Source organism: Cryptomeria japonica, chromosome 9 (assembly GCF_030272615.1).
Source record: "Cryptomeria japonica chromosome 9, Sugi_1.0, whole genome shotgun sequence".
Taxonomy (NCBI): Eukaryota; Viridiplantae; Streptophyta; class Pinopsida; order Cupressales; family Cupressaceae; genus Cryptomeria; species Cryptomeria japonica.
Genome location: NC_081413.1, coordinates 313,831,200 through 313,854,345, shown reverse-complemented (window position 1 = coordinate 313,854,345; position 23,146 = coordinate 313,831,200).

Here is a 23,146-nt window from a genome sequence, read left to right as displayed (position 1 = left end):
CTTCTTGCTTGAAATGCCTTAGCTCGGAGTCTTCGCACCCTTCGAAAATTTTGAAATCTTGGTGAAATGAAATGCAGCCAAAACCTTAATTTTATAATGTCTTTTCGCCATCTACCACATTAATTGCATGTCGGTTAAGTATTCACTTAACTTTGTTTTACCGGTAATAAGTAATTTCCAACTTCTTATCTCTAATCGAGGGAATAATAGCATATGTATCAATAGATTGCCAAACCCTCAAGGAAATTTTCTTCAATTAGATGAAGAACTTCCTGCTGGTGGAGCACTGCTCTGTCCTTTCGATGAAGCATCACTCTATTCTGCCAATGAAGCATTGGTTTGTTCTACCGGTGAAGGAGTATTCCCAATATTTATATCAACTTTTCTAATCCATTGTTTTGAGAATTCTTGCTTAACCTCTTCAACTTTTTCTTTACCTTTCAAGCAATATGCCCGATTTTGTTACATGCATAACAAGTTACATTATTCTTCTGAATAGCTTTCCCATAACCTATGTCGGTTTGTGTTCTGCATTGATTAGATAAATGTCCAAATCTTCCACAAACATAACATCTCACATTCATTCTGTAGTTTTTAGAGTTGTGACCAACTTTGTTGCATTTAGAACATTGACCGGTGGGTGTGTTGATATTTTGATAATTTCTAGATCTACATTCATTTTCTCTATGACCATACTTATTACAGTTAAAGCATTTTCCATTGAATTTATAAGCATTAGGTTGTCTTATCAGTTTGTTGTGATCCTGAGTATTTGCAGTACCAGAGCTTTCACCGACTTCAAAGCCAATTCCAAAAGTGTCACCTTTAGGTTTTTGATTCTTCAGCAAGGTGCCAAGTTCCTCTGAGCTTTTCTTGAATTTTTCTTTGTGTTGATTTGCAGTTTGTAGTTCTCTTTCTAAGACTTCTTTTTGTCTCATTAGTTCATTTGAGTCATTTTGAGTATGCATCAGATCTATTTTCAACATGTCATTTTCATAGCTAAGTCTTGTGTTCTCATTTGCTGCATCACTTAGTCTTCTGGTCAATCCTTCTTCATTCTTCTTCCTATCCTCAATTTCTTTGCACCATCTCATAGTCATATCCTGGATTTCATTTTTTGTTGTCATGATCTCTTGTTTCAACTTGATTATCATATCATTAAGTAATTCCTTTTCATCATTCTCATTTTGCAATTTTTCACAAAGTTCTCTTCTCTTATTTCTTGCAACAGTAAAATTTTCCTCGAAGGCCTCATCATCATCTTGCATCATTGTACTTAGCCAACCTGATGTCATGCATGCCCTTATATCACAGTCTTGTGGTTGTGGAGCAATCACTTTGCACATTCTTTGTCAACTTTATTGCACTTTTACTCTATGGCACTTATCATCTTTGCATCTCTATATACACTGCATCACCTCAATCTGTACACTGCATCTTCATTCTGGGACACCTCATCATTTGCTGCATCAGCTCAACTATTGGTATCAATCAACTCAATCATGCACACACACACGTTGACATCAATGACAACTTCAATGCCAATGGGTATTGTTTATTTGGAGGGAAAATATCTCATCTATGTTGTAAAAATGTGCTCATAATGTGCTATTTTTTGTAGGATCAAATATGGAAATCAAGTGTGCTATGTCTTGTGAGGATTGTGAGTTGTCTCCTTAAGTGATAAGGTGTATATCTAGGTGTCACCATGTACTATGTGTCATAACATGTGAATGTCAAGTGTGTAAATTAATGCATTATTTATTTGTCCAAAGAGTTAACTATGTGGCGTCACCTCGCCAAGTTAAGGTTGTCTTGGATAAAGGAGTTTAAGCCATGTCTCATTCATATGAAATTGTACGTGATGTTTGGGGTGATTTTAGAGGATCAAATAAGCCTCAGAGTGTGAATTTTTGTTGTTTTTGAAGTACCCAAGTGGTGTACCTATGGGTTGGGGGCCTAACCAAGGCCAAAATTTACCCTTTTCTCCAAGTTAATTCCTTTCAAAAATGATTTTTTGAATAGTAGTGAAATTCGCAGCTTATTAAGGGTGGTGCCATATTTATTGCAAGGGGGCTATGGGGTAGAGTGACCAATAAAATTTCACCCTTCTTGTGCATGAGTCACTTCCTTAGTACAACCTTATTTCTTCCAAAAATCCTTAATTTAGGAAAGTGGCAGCCCTTGGGTAGAGAAAAGGAAAAATGGATGGGGTGAAGACATGTGTCGCCTATCCTTAGGTATAATTAAAAAAAGAGAGCTTGGAAAAAAGGGGATTGGTTGATTTTGTTGTTTTTCTGCTAAGTCTAAAAATTGTCTTTCTTGGAGGGTGTTAGAGAGAAGGGGGATATTGCTAAGGGATAGAGGGTATCATTGTTCCTACACAATTATTTCTCATAGAGGAGGTAGGTGTGTTGGAGTTTTGTCATTGATGAAGGAGAATTTTGTATAAGCTATCAGTTGTCATTGATGTCAACATACTTTTGTTGACTTATATTGTTGGTGCTCCAGTATTCTGGTGACTCTATTCATCATTTTTTTCTTTGAAATTGCTCTACAGTTGCAAATATGTGTTTCTGGTTTGGGTATTACACTCATGAATATCAGATGTACCTATATTCTAGTTTGTATGTGTTTTAGATCATTGGAAGGTGAGATACATGGTTTGACAATTCAGTCTGTTAGTTGCTTTGTTCCTCCAAAACATATTAGTTTGTTTAGACATCCACATTTCATCAATTAATTTTTTTTATCTTGTGATTTTGGGACATGATTAAGCATTGTGGATAATGTGTATTCTAATTAGCATTAACTTTAGTTATATCCTTGGCCGACATATATAAATGAAACATATAAAGTATATTGTGGTAGTGTGTAAGGTATTTTTCTTTGTAAGGCATGTGTAGCCAACTTGAGACATGGATCGGTATATATATCTGATGTATTCTTTTGATGAAATATATAGAAATATAGGGAAATAGAGAAATAGAGAGATGTGGAGATAGAAGTGTGACATAGTGATCAAATGTGATATGTGATTGAGGAAGACAACTGAAGAGCGAATGAGGTCTATGAAGTTTGTCTATTGAGATTAATTGGAACTATATTCTATGTTGGCAATATTGCATTATAACAGACAATGAAAGATTGTTGGCATTTCAATAAGGATATTGAGAAGGTTGTTGATGATTATGGATATAACTGATTAAGGATGTTTTACTATCTTGTTATTATTATTTTGTCATTGATGTCAAGAAATTGATTTTCTAATTCAGTATGATGTTGCCATATCTTGAGAAGTATGATTTGAAGATTATAAAGATGTCGGTAAAAGACACAGGAAAGAATATGATGAATAAGGGGATGAATAAAGTATTCAATGGGCAACTAGTATTGAGTCAGACAATGATGAGATCATGATTTTTTAGATTGTTTTAACATCATACATATGTTGTAAAATGTAAAGGTTAATACTATACTATGTTATCAAGCAAAGAACCTAGTCAGTAAACCCTAAGGTTATCGCTATCGGTTAATGAAGGCGGAATGTCTATCGAGTGAAGTTTAGTATTCACCGAGTTGTTACTGAGTTGTAACCGAGCTATAGCATAATGCATTAAATGTTTGCATGCATTATTTAATGAAGGAAGCTGATGAGCTGGAACTGATTAAATGATTGGTGAGTCGTGCATGAAGTTTGTTAACGAATCTAAGGCAAAGGAAAGTCGACATGAAGATCTATAGCTCAGATTGAACCACAAAACCCTGACACAAGTTCCAAGAAATGTATGCAAGTCCCAAGGTGGGGTAAAATGTTTTCAGATCGAAAGATGCATTGAACCCAGACAAGATCAAAGATCTGATGGCTATGATTGATCATGGGAAATGTGATCAAGGAGATTAAGCGGTTACCTAATTGTTTATAAATAGGAAACTGTTGATAAACAATGTATGCAGGCAAGTGTATGCATAGGGATGCTACATAGTGATTACCGAGCACAGAAGCTTGAAGACATGTTTGAATAACAAAGTATAGAAGCCTAGCAGATAGACAAGATTAGTTCTATGTCTAGATTGTATTGAACAAATAGGAATCTACTTTAGCATTTTAGATGTGAAGTTGCAGATAGATTTTATTACTGTTATTTTGTGAAAGTGACAAAAAATCTCTTAACCAAGTGGACTTAACAGTCTTATTTGTAAAACCCTCTAGCAAGGTGACATTCTGATTGAGTGTTTGAAATCCTTTAACAAGGTCACTTCTAACAAGGTGAAGATCCTAACAGATATGAGGGAAATCCTTTAACCGGGTCACATCTAGCAATGTGTTTGTAATCTTTAACAGGATTTGCTTTTAACCGAGCATACTCTAGAAGAGTATATTTCTTAGTGGGTCTGAAATCCCATAGTGGTTTTTCCCTATTTGGGTTTCCACGTTAAATCTGGTGTTATGAGGTTTATGATGTTTATATGCTTTTGAGTTTGCATGTTTGATAGTTTTGGTTAAATTACTGAAATATATGTTACCGAGGTTGAATCTGATGTTTTTTATGGATGATTAAGTTTGTATGATTCACCCCCCCCCCCCCTCTCTCATCTTGTTGGCTATTGGATCTATACTTATATTAAGTATCAGAACTATCATTCTATGCATATGTGAGATGCAAATTTAGCAGTTCCTTTTGTTTATTTGTTCTCTTTTGGGCAATAAGCCCTTTGGCAATGATCCTTCATCCTTTGGCAAAAAGCCTCAAGCAGTGAGCCTTGCATTGAACATTTGTAATATTCTATAACTAACTATATTATATTAAGAGTTAACCCTCTATGTGTTTTTTCCCTAACTTGTTTCCACACAAAAAATTAGTGTTCTCTTATGTATGTTGCTTTGGATGGTATCTCTACTTTTGTTGTTCATTTGATCACTCATTTCTTTCTATTGCATACTAATTGATGTGAATATTCAAAGTAATAACAAGATTATTTTAAGATTCAAAGAATATTGACTCACCACCCCCCCCCCCCCCCCCCCCCCCGCTCCCCTCCTTAGTATTTCAATTGTTCATCAATTGGTATAAGAGCTTTGGTCCCTTGTTTTAGCCTAACCGCTTGAGGGAGATCTTGTTGGTTGAACATATAGACACCTAAAAATGTCTCATTGATCATGTACTAATAATTCTTCTATGATTAAATAATTCTTTAATTATTTAATTAATTAATTAATCTTATTCGTCTATATTCATATTTCTTCATAATATTATTAATTATTCAATGTCTATATTATCCTAATCAATTAATCATCTAAACCCTTTTCTAATATTAATTAAATACTTATTATTTAATTAATTGTGATTTAATTCCATTAATTGAATAATATTTATTATTTTAATAAATTCAATTTCTAAATAATTAAATAATTTAATTCTTCTAATTCAAATTCCAAATCCCCAAATTCTAATTTCATCTAATTTCATTAATTATTCTAATTCTAATTCAAAATCACATTCTTCCAATTTCATCTAATTTCAAATACATGTGCATTTCAATTTCATGATTTCAAAAAACAAATTAAATTCATAAATCAAGTTTGCATGAATTCAAAGATCAAGTTGAATTTAAATAAAATCAAAATTCAATTAATATGCAAAAATCAAATTGAAAATCTAAGTCAAGTTCTAAATATATTCAAATATTAAATTGAATTATAAAATTCATTATCATGCAAAGATTAAATTGAATTTCTAAATGGAATTGAATTTCAATAAAAAAAATGCTAAATTAATAATTAATTAATTAAATCATTCCTTTAAATTCCCTCCAATCATCTATTTATATCTTCTAATTTGCTTTTTTTGCCAAAAAGCTTTCAATCACTCATCAATCAGTTAATGGTTCAATCTATTTAATTGATCATTTCAATTAATTAATTAATCTCTTTAATATCTTCCAATCATTCTTTTTCATCTTTCAGTCAGCTTTTTTCTCAATCAGTTAATTCTTTTATCTAGTCAATCAATTGAGTTCCACCTCTCAATCATCTGTTCCACCTTTAAATCGGTAGTTTAACTATCAATCAGCATGTGAGCTCACTTGAGTTCCACCTCTCAATCAATCTTCCCTATAAAATCTATAAATTCAGCATCAATTCTCTATTTTCAACAATTACGAACTTCAAATCTTTTTGTCATTTGCAGGTTAGTAACGCAATATTTGAGAGCCAACATTCATCAAGGAAGAGAAGAGCAATGGAAGCTATATGTGATCATGGAATAGGGAGTTCTGATTGAATATTATACATCCTTATTGTCTTGTTTGCATTGTTCTATTGATATTTGTTAGAATTCATAGATATAATAGGGATTCATGATTTCTTTATTATTTTTAGTTATACAATGATGAATTTTACCAAGTTACATTTGGTGAACCTAACATGAAGAACAACTAATTTAACCTCTATGTTTATTTTGTGGTTTTGCAAGATCGTACGGATTTTTAAAAAAATTGCAGGTTTTGTACGGATTTCGCAAGTGCGTTAAACAATTGCGCATTCATTCAGACTGTTTATCACATTTGTATTGACTGTGTTCTGCATTCGTACTGACAAAATTTTGCAATCGTCTAGGCATGATTGCATATTCATTTAGTTATATTATCGCATTTGTAGTTATATTGTGTCACATTCATGTAGATTAACTCTGCATTTACTTAGTTTATATTATCACATTTTTATTCTATGTTCTATCTAAATTATCATTCAATTCTGCAAATCTCAAAAGTTTTATCTTTGTATGCTACTTTCAATATATGACATCTCATGGCAGGCAAAGTAAAGTTTAAGATTTCAAGTTCTCAAAGAACAACTGAACAAAAAAGGCAAGCTAGACATTACCAGAGAATCCTGAAAGTAGAAAAGGAAATACAAGACTCAAAAGACCAAGTTGCTCTTTCTAGATTTGATAGCCTTGTTCTATCATATATAGTAAAATACGACTCGATCAACATAGTCTAGTTAATGAGAGATCAGGCTAGGCAATAATCTTTGGTTTTGCAAGTTTCTAGTCTATTTTTACTTTTTTGTTAGTTTTTTTTTATCTTTTCTAGTTTTTTGTTTCACATTCATGTTGTCAGTGTCATGAATGCGTTTAGATAGAATTGTGCAATCATTATGCTAATATTGTGCGTTCATCCACACAAATTTGCACATTCGTAGGTTTAGTGTGTCGCACATTTTTCTATTAGTTAACTATCTAATTTTTTATTTTTTTTGTGACTTTTTGGTTACTGATTTCTCTGTTTGTAGTGTGTGGTGAAAGTACAAAGAAGGCTTGATAATTCCCGGATTATTTTGAGACTACTAATACTTTGATTGCAGGATCCTTTAGAGTTAACTCACTTTTGGATTTTGGGTTTAAAATTGGCATGCATGATCTCAGACTTCATCTTGGTGCTTAAAATGAATATGGCATGCAATTAAAATTGGCATGCAAGACTTTACACTTCATTTTGGTGTTTAAAATTGACATGCACATGCGTATTTCACACCTCATTTTCGGGGATTTAAAATTGACATGAATCTGGCTTATCAATAGAGTAAATTACACATTACTATATCTTAAAGGAAAATTTGAGTGCTTGCTCTATGTCTGGAGTGGTCCTTCTATTAACACACATTATCCTCTCCCCTAGCTTTCGTGGACCTGGGTGCAAGAGAAAAGTGTTAACGACACTCAAATTTTATTTTTTAGAAATTAGGGCCTGCCTTTTGGAACCTCGTTGGTTCTAGAAGGGAATGAACCAAGCGATACTCTCTTTTGATCTGCTATATAAATATTTATGATTTTGGTGAAAACCATAAATCAACTGGAGCCACTGTGGTATACCAATGGTTTCCCTTAGTATTGACATGCAAAAACCTCTGTGGTCTTGATGGAAGTCAAAATTCCTTGGTGCTTGTTTGCCAGATGCGTAAATATTTGTGTTCTATAGGATAGGATATCTCTTAAATGAGCTAGCCAGTGCATGTATATCCATCTAATTTACCCCAAAAGTTCCCCCACTACGAACCAAATTTATTAGCCAAAAATCCTACATTCGTGATTTCGGGAGTGTGGATCATACCCCATAGATACCTTTCATGTACCTTGCATGATGAGACATAAATCACCCAGTGATATGATCTCAGGATCTTTGGGGTAAGAGAGACTGGCATGCTCAAGAAGTGTGTGTCGTGGAGTGGAGCCAATGTTGCCAAACTCTCTAGTTGTTCATTTTGTTTCGGTATTTTATTGTAAGGGCCTCATCGAATGGTTTCCAATATCTAGCCTAAGAAGTGTCTACTATGTTTTTACATGTATCATTGTGTTAGATCAGTATTGAGTCAGTCTTGATTATGGGCTATTTCAGGCCCTTCTTTGCATGACTCTAGATTCTCAAAGTGTGTTGGATAAAATTTCATTCAACCATACTTGTTTTCAAATAGTCAGAAAAACTAGTCACAGACAAAATTATCCAGACAAAGTTCATCTTGAAACATCAACAATTCAACAAAGGTCCAAAACTCTCACAGCGGAAACATCTTACATACTTGTGATCATAGGTTTTCCTAAAGTCCATATATTTTGCATTAGTCCTTGCATTATAGTACTTATTATAGTCCTCATATAGTCTTGCATCAATCCTTATATAGTGTTCACCTACGTCCTTATAGAGTTCCCATATACGTCGACATAATCTTCACATAAGTTCCTACATTGTCTTGCATAGTCCTTATTATTGTCCTCATTATAGTCCTCATTTATGTCCTTACTTTGCATAGTCCTCATTATCGTCCTCATCATAGTTCTCATTTATGTCCTTACTTTGCATAAGACCTTACATAGTCCTCATTTGCATCCTCACTTTGCATAAGTCCTTGCATAGTCGTCATTATTGTCCTCATTATAGTCCTCATTTACGTCCTAACTTTGCATAAGTCCATAGTCCTCATTATCGTCCTCATTTACGTTCTTACTTTGCATAAGTCCTTGCATAGTCTTCATTATCGTCCTCATTTTACATTTAGCTTAAAGTCCAAGGTTTATCAATGTTAAACATCAAGTAGTGTCCTCATATCAGTTCTTGCATAGTCTATTACGTAGACCTCATATAGCAGTCTTAAATGCCCATCACAAGGTCACAGAAACGAAAAAAAAAAAGATAGATCCAAATAGTGACCCACATGGAACATGGACATCTCAAATAACCAAACCCAAAATCACAACCAAACCATGTCTATCCCTCAAAATAATTCACATGTTCTGTCATGCCCAAAATTTAGGGCAAAAATGGAATGATTTTTTTTTTTTTTAAATACTAATTAATTAACAAAGTTTGCTAACTCGACATGCATTATCATGTTTGCCATATCAATATTCGAGCTAACTCTGATACTAAACTAAGTAACGAAATTTATTAAAATTTATTTGCAGAAAACTAAATGATTTATTTTATATTCTGATCAAACATAGTCAATAGTTTAATTAAATCAAATTCATAAAAAAAAATAGTAGATGAAGATAAATTTAATCTCCATTAAGACTATATAGTCTAAAATCCATTTTTAAATCAATAATTAAAACAATCGATTAAAGTGTCATTTAGTTTAGATAATTAATTTACACGGGCAAAATTAATTACGGTTAGCGATTAATCGACTTTAGGAAACTAATTAAAAATTATTTTTCTATCATCCATTCTAACCTCGAAATGAAAGGTGCTTAAATTAATCCCTTTTAAATCCAAAACTTAAAAGTAAATACTCTAATTAGATTAACTAGGCACAATTAAGTATTTACCATACTAAACAAATTTTAAAATATAAGGTTAGGCTTTATTCTTTAAATTTTCCCCAACTTCCTATTAATTATCATATATGGGTATTTAAACATTTGTATCTACACAAAAAAATTACTTACCCAATATATATATATATATATATATATATATATATATATATATATATATATATATATATATATATATATATATATATATATATATATATATATATATATATATATATATATATATATATTAGCCTTCATAAAAGATTTCCCAACTTAATAGAAATTAAGCCCTTCAAACCCTAATTAGGGATTTTCAATTATAAAATGGCCCTAATCTAAATGAGTTACCATTTTATTTGATTTATTTATTACCCTAGCCCTACCTGGGCTAGAGTTTAATATATATATTTTTTATTAGCATTTTGATGCAGGGTCGAAACCCATCGAGCAGCGGCCATGGTATTTTTCGCAGGTTTAAGGGGGTGACAGGGGTGCCACTGTGTGCCCACACAGTGGCGGTGCGGCACCACTGTGTGTCCACACAGTGGGAGCCGCAGCAGCCCACACCACTGTGTGTCCACACAGTGGGAGCCGCAGCAGCCCACACCACTGTGTGTCCACACAGTGGCGGCGCGGCACCACTGTGTGTCCACACAGTGGGCCCGTCGTGGCCAACACTGTGTGTCCACACAGTGGGAGCCGTCGCGGCCCACACTGTGTGACCACACAGTGGAAGCCACGGCCCACACTATGTGTTCACACAGTGGAAGCTGCAAGGCCGACCACTGTGCGTACACACAGTGGGGTCCGCAGCCCAAACAAAAAACCCCCTTTTTTTAAAAAAAGTTATAAAAAATTTTATTTTTATGTATTTTTTTTAAATAAATATATTTATATATATATATATATATATATATATATATTAATATACATCTCTCTTTTTTTATATTTAGATATATTCAAATATATATATATATATATACACAACGCATTTTATTTTATTTTATTTTTTTATTTTATTTTTTAAAAACATAGTTATAATGATATACATGCAAACTGCCTTAATACTATATTTGTATGAATTTATAAATTTCATGAGGCATCCAATTAAAATAAATAGGCTCTAGTATTTTCATTTAGATGAAGAGGATATAGATGGGATAATGATTTTCAAAACTTCATTCTACTATATTACTTTTACAAGAAACAGAAATAATTAATTTATTTTTCGATATACAATATGCATGCAAATCTAACTTATGCCTTTTTTATTTAATTTTATTTTGAATGCCTAAGAATGAAATAAATTTCCTGCTAAACTATACATCATAGCACATCGAATAAACTTTATTTCTGAACTTAGGGAATACTAATTTAGGAATACATTATTCTTTTCTCCGATAAATACATTTACTGATTCTGCAATTTTCTACAGCAACTAACTAGATATTTTTATTAAAATCTAACAACAAGTACAACTCATATTTTTTGCAATTAAAATGAAGACAAATTCATGGATAAAAGAAAAGCACAGAATTTAAATAAAACTGATTTTCATATTACAAAGACTATTGCATGCAATTCAAAAGTGACTCTTTTCAAATAGAAATAGGAATATATCTAGCTTTTTACAATATTAAAGATATTCTGCAAAGTTTACAAGATGTTTCTTTATTTAAATACAATAACAAATCTCATGTCTATATTTCAAATTTACAACTCGCCTCTCATTTCAACAAATGAGGGTATATTTTTCCTTTTAAAACTAATAATTATAACTGCACATAAATTTCTGCAACAATAATTCTTGCAACTTTTCACTTGTCCTATTTTTTTTTTTCCCGACAATCCTGCATAATAAATCACAAATATGATCATGGAGTACTCACCTCCCAGCCTAGGCTAACTGGTAGCCACCCCCGAGCTCAGAGAACCAAGCCCTAGATGGGTAACAAATATGCAAACACATAGAAGACAGGAAACACATAGATTTCAAACACACTCCCAACTTGGCTACACTGCACCACACTTTGGTGATGGCCTTTTCAAGGGTGGTAGTGGACCAATACCCTGAGGAGAACTGCAAGTATGGAAAACATGTAGCCACCTCATGGCACAATAAATACATCAAGAATTTCAACCCCTTATTCCTTATGCCCCCCAAGACATTCTAGCCTTATATCCCTCCGTATGACCCCCATTGCACAAACAGGCCATGCAGCAAGAGTCACACAAAAATCCCTTGTGATCACTCTCATAACGAGAGTCTCTCACTTGAGGGTTGTCACTGCTACCACCCACAAGATCCTCCTCTCTCCCAAAAGTAAGAGGTCTTGAAAAACTCCCAAAAACACATACAAAACAATATACAAAAATACCAAGTGAAATTTCCAAAAAAGACATACAAGAAAATAGATTTTTTACACCAGCATACTTTCAAACACATGCAAAAAGAAGTCATTTTAAGAATAATGAAACCAACCTTAATCTGCCCAAAGGTAGGATAGTATTTGAGGAAGAGCTGCCCAATTCCATGGATCTTTTTCTTCTACCCTTAGCCAAATTTTACTTTTCAAATCTATTCTATTCTTTTTCAAAAAAAATCTCGTCTCCAAAAATGGAGAGTGGGTGATTACCCTCAAATTTTCAAATTCTTGCTTAAGAAGCTCATTCTCTCAGTTCTCACAAGTTTCTAAAAACTAAAGAGGAAGGTAAGACAGAATGGGAAAGAGAACTCTTATTCGAATAGGAAAGTTTACAACTAGGTTCAAACTTCTAATTTCAATTTTCGCACAACTCAGAAAAGCCAAATTTTAGAATGTCAAAAAGGTCACTTAGGAGTAGAAACTTGCCTAAAATTACCCCTAACCCTTAGGTATACCTTATGGGCTTTAGGAAACCCTATTAAACTACCCCTAGGTGTTCATTTAACCCATTTTAAACCCCTCTGAAGTTTATTTTCGGGTCAAACATATGTTGACCTCTCCAAAGATTCTTTTCCCAAGGTATTTATGACATCACGTTACATTATTTGAAAAAGCTATAGTTGAACACTTTCCCACCAAGAGACAAAAATAAAACATTTAAACGTAAATCCACACATGTGTCAAGTGACACAAATAAAACACTTTTACAATTTAAAACATGAAATCGTCTCTTGTGGATTTTACACAATAAATTTAAATAACACTTAACAAACATGCAGCATATACTGTTACGAATAAAATACAACACAAACGGGGTGTTGTCTCTCCAAATAGACAACCCCTGGCTTACGAACATACATAAGTCTAGGTTTGGTTCTCCGTAAATTTCCATGGTCACATGGATAACTTCCTGAGCATCTCAATTTACACATTAGTACTTTCAAATATCCACATATAATATAATTCAAAGGAATAACAATACACATCATCACTTGCATACAATGTACATCTGAACAGATTAAATACATCTTTTATCAAGCAATTTCACATAAGCAATTTCATCCTAATTCACATAAACTAAACCATACATCATAGTTCTATTATCATAGTAAAGTCCTGCAAATTCAATAACAATGTTATCCAGATCCTAAAATCATATAAGTTCTAAATTCCAAAATGCATCAAAATAAAGTATCCATAATAGTCAATATATAAAAATCATTGAAATGTCAGACTGAGTCAAGGTGAGGCCTCACACCCTCCCCCTCTAGGCATGAACTTCCTCCTGGAGTTCATCAAAGAGGTGGGGGTACTCTGATCTCATATGTGTTGCGTCCTCCCATGAAGTCGTAACCTCATCATAACAATCCCACTGGACCCTAACCTGGTCCAGCTCTCGACCTTAAAGGGCCAGCGTCCGGCATGCCAAAATGTGAATGGGCTCCAAAGCTAGTTTCCCGTCCGACTCCACCTGCAAGGCATCGCAATCTAAAATGTGAGACTCATCATAGATATATTTTCTCAAAACTGATACATGAAACACATCGTGGATGCGTGACAAGCTAGGTGGCAATGCTAAATGGTAGGCAACTGGGCCTATCCTCTCAAGAATCTCAAAGGGTCCTACAAAGCGAGGTGCGAGCTTAGAACCCTTTCCGTAACGGATTGGACTCTTATGCGATCGCACTCTCAAGAAGACTCTATCTCCAACTAGGTAGCTACGATCTATCCTCTTTGCATTAGCATATTTCTTCTATCTATCGTGAGCCTCTCTAAGATGCTGCCTAATCAAATCCACCTGCTATTCCATATCCAGAACTATCGCAAGACCAATAGCAACTCTATCCTCTATGCGATCCCAACTCAAGGGCGTCCTGCAAGGCCTGCCGTATAATGCCTGATAGGGTGGCATCCCCAAAGAAGTGTGATGCCCATTGTTATAGGCAAACTCCACTAAGGGAAGATACTCTTCCCACCGGCTCTGATGATCCATGACGTACATGCGAAGCATATCCTCTAACACCTGATTGACCCTCTTTATCTGACCATCTGTTTCCAGGTGATAGGCTGTACTGAAATTGAGCTTATTGCCCATAGCTGCCTATAATGGCTTCCAAAAGGAAGAAGTGAAAAGAGAATCCCTATCAAAAATAATCTTGCAGGGCATGCCATGAAGTCTAACAATATCTCGCAAGAACACCTATGCTACTGCTGGAGCTGTGAATGTAGTACGGACTGGTGAAAAGTGAGCTACTTTGGTCAACTTGTCAACTGTCACCAAGATAGCATCATGGCGACGAGAAGACATAGGAAGACCAATGATGAAATCCATGGATATAGTATCCCACTTCCACTCTGGTATAGCATGAGACTGGAGCAACCCACCTAGATGGCGGTGCTCCGCCTTTACTCTCTGACACTCGAGGCATCGAGCTACTATCTCGGCAATGAGCTGCCACATTCCCGGCCAATGATATAACTGCCTCAAGTCAGCATGCAACTTTTTAACCCCGGTATGCGCTGCATAAGGAGCTCTATGAGCCTTTGTGACAATGAACTCTCGCAACCCTACAGACGAAGGTACATAAATGTGCCCTCTATGGCGTAACAGTCCATCAGACTCCAAAGAATAATCCACATATTTCCCTTCTAGAGTAACCTGAGATCGTATTACCTGACCCACCTCTGCATACCATCCATCCTCTGGCAAGTGTTGTAGTATACGGTCTCTCAAATCCGTGCCCATAGATATGGTGTAAACCTCCTGACATCTCCTACTCAAAGCATCTGCAACTACGTTTTCCTTTCCTTTGATGTAGTGAACGTCAAAATCATATTCACACAAGAACTCCATCCATCTCCTTTGTCGTGCATTAAGGTTCGGCTGAGTGAAGATGTACTAAAGACTCTGATGATCTGAATGCAACTCGAAGTGATGACCTAAAAGGAAGTGTCTCCACCTCACAAGTGCATGCACTACTGCTGCGAGCTCAAGGTCGTGAGTGGGATAATTAAGTTCATGAGTCTTAAGTTTCCTAGACTCGAAAGCTATGGCCCTACCATCCTACATAAGAACTACTCCTAAACCCTCTAGTGAAGCATCTGTACAAACCATGAAGTCAGCTGTGGGATCTGGTACAACAAGGATAGGAGCGCTAGTAAGTGCCTTTTTGAGTTCCTGAAAGGCCTTCTCGCACTTCTCTGTCCACTCAAATTTCTTCCCTTTACGCTAAAGAGAAGTAATAGGGTGTGCGACTCTAGAGAATCCCTCGACAAAACCTCAGTAATACCTTGCTAAGCTCATGAAACTCCTGACCTCTGTCACACTGGTTGGCGCTGGCCAATCCATAATAGCCCTAACTTTGATGGGTCAACTGAGATCCCATCACCAGAAATAACGTGCCCAAGGTACTTGACCTCTGACCGAAAGAAAGCACACTTCAACAAACTACCAAACAACTGATTATCCCGCAAACACTGCAATACCTGTTTTAGGTGCTCCTCATGCTCCTTCTCATTCTAAGAATATATTAGTATATCATCCAGAAACAAAATAACAAAATGGTCCAGAAATGTACGGAACACCCCATTCATGAGGCTCATAAAAAATGTTGGGGCATTCGTAAGTCCGAATGGGACTACGGTGAACTCATAGTGACCATATCTAGTGTGAAATGCAGTCTTGTGGATATCACTCTCCACTATTCTCAGCTGATGGTATCCTGACTTCAGATCTATTTCGGAAAAGACTTTGGCACCCTGAAGCTGGTCGAATAGATCATCAATTCTGGGCAAAGGATATCGGTTCTTGATGGTTACTTTATTTAGCTGTCGATAATCCATACATAATCGGAGAGATCCATCCTTCTTCTTAACAAAGATGACTGGTGCACCCCAAGGGGATACGCTAGGACGAATATGACACTTCTCAAGGAGTTCCTCAAGCTGTATTTTGAGTTCATTTAGCTCATTTGTGGTCATCCTATAAGGTGCTCTGGAAACTCACTCGGCTCCTGGTACTAGGTCTATATGAAAGTCAATCTCTCTACGGGGCGACATTCCCGATAACTCTGAAGGAAATACATCTGAATATCCCTTAAGGATAGGATGGTCATCAAGCGATGTTTCTTTTTCTTCCTCTTCTCCTTTGTCACTGATAGTGATAGCAAAAAGCTGACATCCCTTTCGCATGCTCTGCTTAAGCTGCATTGCGGAGATCATACGAAGAGACACGGGCCTCTGAATCCTGGTAATAACTATGGGCAAACCATGATCATCCTCACACTCGATCTTTTTCAAGCGGCAATCCATCCTGGCTCTGTGGGCATAAAGCCAATCCATGCCAAGTATGATTCCGTAAGATCCAAGTGGGGTCACTCTAAGGTCTACTAAAGTGGTGGTCTTGCCAATCTGCAGCTGACATGCCCTAACCTTTGATTCCACTGACACTCTAGCCCCTGAAGCTAATTCCACTTCCCAACTGACACCCTGTCTAGTTGCCACTAGCCCGCACTGCTCCACAACCAATGGAGATATAAAGGAGTTAGTAGCTCCTGAATCAAACAAAATAGATACATTTTTACCTTTGATCATACCTGTAGATTCGATAACCATGGCCTGATGCTCAGCCTGGAAGTTGTCAACCACGGTGAATACTCTATGGGACTTACCCATATCACCAACTGTCAGCTCTGAAGCGGCCATCCGTTGATTCCCTACCACCTGACCCTGAGGGCAATCCCTCGCCATATGCCCCATGGCTCCACACATAAAGCAAGCACCCTGTGCCTGGAACTCGACGCCCTGAGGCCTAGAGAAAGTCTGACCTCCTGTCCTGCTGGATCCGCTATACCCACCCCTGGAGGACTACTGAGTCCTCACCAGCTGTGTGTACTGCCCTTGTGCTCTCTGATCACATCTCTGTCCCTGAGTCTACCATTGTTTAGGCTTGGAGCCCTATTGATACTGTGGAGGCTTCTGCCTCTGGTTCTATGGTGTCTGTTGCAGAGGAGGGGGTTTGGAGAACCCCTGAGAGTTTCGGTTGTTTCCTTTCCAATGTGGTTTCTGGAATCCATAAGTCTGAGGTGTGGGATTTCGGTTCTAAAACCGATCCCTATTGTCCTGTGGTCTGACCTGAATTTCCTCGACAATCAGTGCCTTCTCCACAGCACCCCGAAGGCTCTCTGGAGTGGACATCCTAACAGGCCCGGCTATACCGGAATTTAACCCTTTGATGAAGCAGTTTACAAGAAGTTTCTCATCCTTTAGATAATCTACATAAGGCAACAGCTCAAAGAATTTACTTTCATATTGGGTTACTGACAAGCCTTTTTGTTGGAGATCATGAAATTCGTCTATACAACGCTGTCTAAAGTGTTCTGATAGGTACCTCTCACAGAATCTCTCTGTGAATATCTCCCAAGTGAGAGTATCAGGAACTAATCTGCATTTGTACTCTTCCTGTCTCCACCAAGTGGAGGCCGACCCTCTCAGAAGATGAACTGCGACACGTGCTTTTAGGCTGCTCTCGTAAGAACGCAACGCAAAGCACCTCTCAAGACTCAAAAGCCATGCCTCGGCCTCTACCCCATCGGTAGAACCTCCAAAGGACGGTGGCTGGAGGCGCATGACCTCCCTGATAAGATCCCCTGGATCCCGATGAGCTCTCTCAAAATAAACTAGTTCCACCATTGGAGGTGGTCCTGGCATATGCACAGACTCTGGCTCATTTCCACCCTGACTCTCTATAGGAATAGGAGTTGGGCTCCTGCTTCATTCTCTATCAACAGATCTATGACTCCTAGAGTCATGACTTCTAACCTGAGGGTTCTCTGTTGGGATCCTTTCCTGAACTATGTCAATAAGATTTTGTATTGCTGCTAAGAGGTCTCGGTTAGGTTCATTTGGCTATTCGGGAGGTGCTTCTAGCTTCTCTTCTGGAACCAATGCCTCCCTTACTACCTCTTCACGTGCTATGCGCACACGTCTAGGACCCTGTCCACGCTTGCAAGCTTGTCGCATTGTCGGAGGCATCCTAAGAGGAAAATAAGGCAAAATAAAAAAATTAATTTCTTTTAGAATAATATTAATTCAATTAAATTTAAATGTCTTATAAAATCGATTTAACAAGAATAATTAAATAATCTAAGGCGAAACGTAAGTGGAGTAAGGTTCCTAGTGTGGAAACCTTGCTCTGATACCAAAATATCATGCCCAAAATTTAGGGCAAAAACGGAATGATTTTTTTTTTTTTAAATACTAATTAATTAACAAAGTTTGTTAACTCGACATGCATTATCATGTTTGCCATATCAATATTCGAGCTGACTCTGATACTAAACTAAGTAATGAAATTTATTAAAATTTATTTGCAGAAAACTAAATGATTTATACTATATTCTCATCAAACGTAGTCAATAGTTTAACTAAATCAAATTCATAAAAAAAAATAGTAGATGAAGATAAATTTATTCTCCATTAAGACTATATAGTCTAAAATCCATTTTGAAATTAATTATTAAAACAATCGATTAAAGTGTCATTTAGTTTAGATAATTAATTTACACGGGCAAAATTAATTACGGTTAGCGATTAATCGACTTTAGGAAGCTAATTAAAAATTATTTTTCTATCATCCATTCTAACCTCGAAATGAAAGGTGCTTAAATTAATCCCTTTTAAATCCAAAACTTAAAAGTAAATACTCTAATTAGATTAACTAGGCACAATTAAGTATTTACCATACTAAACAAATTTTAAAATATAAGGTTAGGCTTTATTCTTTAAATTTTCCCCAACTTCCTATTAATTATCATATATGGGTATTTAAACATTTGTATCTACACAAAAAAATTACTTACCCAAATATATATATATATATATATATATATATATATATATATATATATATATATATATATATATATATATATATATATATATATATATATATATATATATATATATATATATTAGCCTTCATAAAAGATTTCCCAACTTAATAGCAATTAAGCCCTTCAAACCCTAATTAGGGATTTTCAATTATAAAATGGCCCTAATCTAAATGAGTTACCATTTTATTTGATTTATTTATTACCCTAGCCCTACCCGGGCTAGGGTTTAATATATTTTTTTTTTATTAGCATTTTGATGCAGGGCCGAAACCCATCAAGCAGGGGCCATGGTATTTTTCACAGGTTTAAGGGGGTGACGAGGGCGCCACTGTGTGCACAGTGGCAGCGCGGCACCACTGTGTGTCCAGACAATGGCGGTCACGCCCGACACTGTGTGTCCACACAGTGGGAGCCGCAACGGCCCACACTGTGTGACCACACAGTGGAAGCCACGACCCACACCCACACCACTGTGTGTCCACACAATGGCGGCCGCGGCCGACACTGTGTGTCCACACAGTGGGAGCCGCAGCGGCCCACACTATGTGACCACACAGTGGAAGCCATGGCCCACACTACATGTTCACATAGTGGAAGCCGCGAGGCCGACCACTGTATGTACACACAGTGGGGTCCGCGACCCAAACAAAAAACCCCCTTTTTTTTAAAAGTTATAAAAAAAATTTATTTTTATGTATTTTTTTTTTAAATAGATATATTTATATATATATATATATACATCTCTCTTTTCTTATATTTAGATATATTCATATTTATTTATAAATAAATAAATATATATATATATATATATATATATATATATATATACAACGCATTTTATTTTTTTTTAATTTTTTTTTTAAACATAGTTATAATGATATACATACAAACTGCCTTAATACTATATTTCTATGAATTTATAAATTTCATGAGGCGTCCAATTAAAATAAATAGACTCTAGTATTTTGATTTAGATGAAGAGGATATAGATGGGATAATGATTTTCAAAACTTCATTCTACTATATTGCTTTTACAGGAAACAGAAATAATTAATTTATTTTTCGATATACAATATGCATGCAAATCTAACTTATGCCTTCTTTATTTTATTTTATTTTGAATGCCTAAGAATGAAATAAATTTCCTGCTAAACTATACATCATAGCACATCGAATAAACTTTATTTCTGAACTTAGGGAATACTAATTTAGGAATACATTATTCTTTTCTGCAATAAATACATTTACTGATTCTGCAATTTTCTACAGCAACTAACTAGATATTTTTATTAAAATCTAACAACAACTACAACTCATATTTTCTGCAATTAAAATGAAGACAAATTCACAGATGAAAGAAAAGCACAGAATTTAAATAAAACTGATTTTCATATTACAAAGACTATTGCATGCAATTCAAAAGTGACTCTTTTCAAATAGAAATAGGAATATATCTAGCTTTTTACAATATTAAAGATATTCTGCAAAGTTTACAAGATGTTTCTTTATTTAAATACAATAACAAATCTCATGTCTATATTTCAAATTTACAACTTGCCTCTCATTTCAACAAATGAGGCTATATTTCTCCTTTTAAAACTAATAATTATAACTGCACATAAATTTCTGCAACAATAATTCCTGCAACTTTTCACTTGTCCTATTCTTTTTTTCCGGACAATCCTGCATAATAAATCACAAATATGACCATGGAGTGCTCACCTCCCAGCCTAGGCTAACTAGTAGCCACCCCCGAGCTCGGAGAACCAAGCCCTAGACGGGTAACAAACATGCAAACACATAGAAGACAGGAAACACACAGATTTCAAACACACTCCCAACTTGGCTACACTGCACCACACTTTGGTGATGGCCTTTTCAAGGGTGGTAGTGGACCAATACCCTGAGGAGAACTGCAAGTATGAAAAACATGTAGCCACCTCACGGCACAACAAATACATCAAGAATTTCAACCCCTTATTCCTTATGCCCCCCAAGACATTCTAGCCTTATATCCCTCCTTATGACCCCCATTGCACAAACAGGTCATGCAACAAGGGTCACACAAAAATCCCTTGTGATCGCTCTCATAACGAGAGTCTCTCACTTGAGGGTTGTCACTGCTACCACCCACAAGATCCTCCTCTCTCCCAAGAGTAAGAGGTCTTGAAAAACTCCCAAAAACACATACAAAACAATATACAAAAATACCAAGTGAAATTTCCAAAAAAGACATACAAGAAAATAGATTTCTTACACCAGCATACTTTCAAACACATGCAAAAAGAAGTCATTTTAAGAATAATGAAACCAACCTAAATCTTCCCAAAGGTAGGATAGTATTTGAGGAAGAGCTTCCCAATTCCACGGATCTTTTTCTTCTACCCTTAGCCAAATTTTACTTTTCAAATCTATTCTATTCTTTTTCAAAAAAATTCTCTTGTCTCCAAAAATGGAGAGTGGGTGATTACCCTCAAATTTTCAAATTCTTGCTTAAGAAGCTCATTCTCTCAGTTCTCACAAGTTTCTAAAAACTAAAGAGGAAGGTAAGACAGAATGGGAAAGAGAACTCTCATTCGAATAGGAAAGTTTACAACTAGGTTCAAACTTCTAATTTCAATTTTCGCACAACTCAGAAAAGCCAAATTTTAGAATGTCAAAAAGGTCACTTAGGAGTAGAAACTTGCCTAAAATTACCCCTAACCCTTAGGTATACCTTATGGGCTTTAGGAAACCCTATTAAACTACCCCTAGGTGTTCATTTAACCCATTTTAAACCCCTCTGAAGTTTATTTTCGGGTCAAACATATGTTGACCTCTCCAAAGATTCTTTTCCCAAGGTATTTATGACATCACGTTACATTATTTGAAAAAGCTATAGTTGAACACTTTCCCACCAAGAGACAAAAATAAAACATTTAAACGTAAATCCACACATGTGTCAAGTGACACAAATAAAACACTTTTACAATTTAAAACATGAAATCGTCTCTTGTGGATTTTACACAATAAATTTAAATAACACTTAACAAACATGCAGCATATACTGTTACGAATAAAATACAACACAAACGGGGTGTTGTCTCTCCAAATAGACAACCCCTGGCTTACGAACATACATAAGTCTAGGTTTGGTTCTCCGTAAATTTCCATGGTCACATGGATAACTTCCTGAGCATCTCAATTTACACATTAGTACTCTCAAATATCCACATATAATATAATTCAAAGGAATAACAATACACATCATCACTTGCATACAATTTACATCTGAATAGATTATAAACATCTTTTATCAAACAATTTCACATAAGCAATTTCATCCTAATTCACATAAACTAAACCATAAATCATAGTTCTATTAGCATAGTAAAGTCCTGCAAATTCAATAATGACATCTATCATCGCAATATCATCTTATCTAACAATCATGTAGTAATCTAACTCATAAAGCATATAAGTAAATCATCAAAATATAGCAATGTTATCCAAATCTTGAAATCATATAAGTTCTAAATTCCAAAATGCATCAAAATAAAGTATCCATAATAGTCAATATATAAAAATTACTGAAATGTCAGACTGAGTCGAGGTGAGGCCTCACATGTTCCTCCAATGAATAATCGCATAATAGACATTCTCACAAAGGCTTTCCAAGAAAGATCAAAATCATATATTGATGTCTACAAATAGTGTATCCTCTCATAAACTTGACTCTCAAGTAGCCCTCATATCTCCTACCATTTTTCCATCCCAAGATCAATCCTTACCATCTCTATCAAACAATGCATCAAATGATGAAACCTTTCAAGGGCTATCAAAAATAGAAATCCAAACCGATCCATTTCATAATATAAATCCCTTACATAATTTAGAAATATTGGATCCAATTCTACCATATGCTCCATTTCCAATCAACCATACTCCAAAAATTCCCATTCAAAATCCATTCTTACCATGTCAAAATGTTGAATCCTTCCAAGAATCCCCCATGCATATCCAAAAA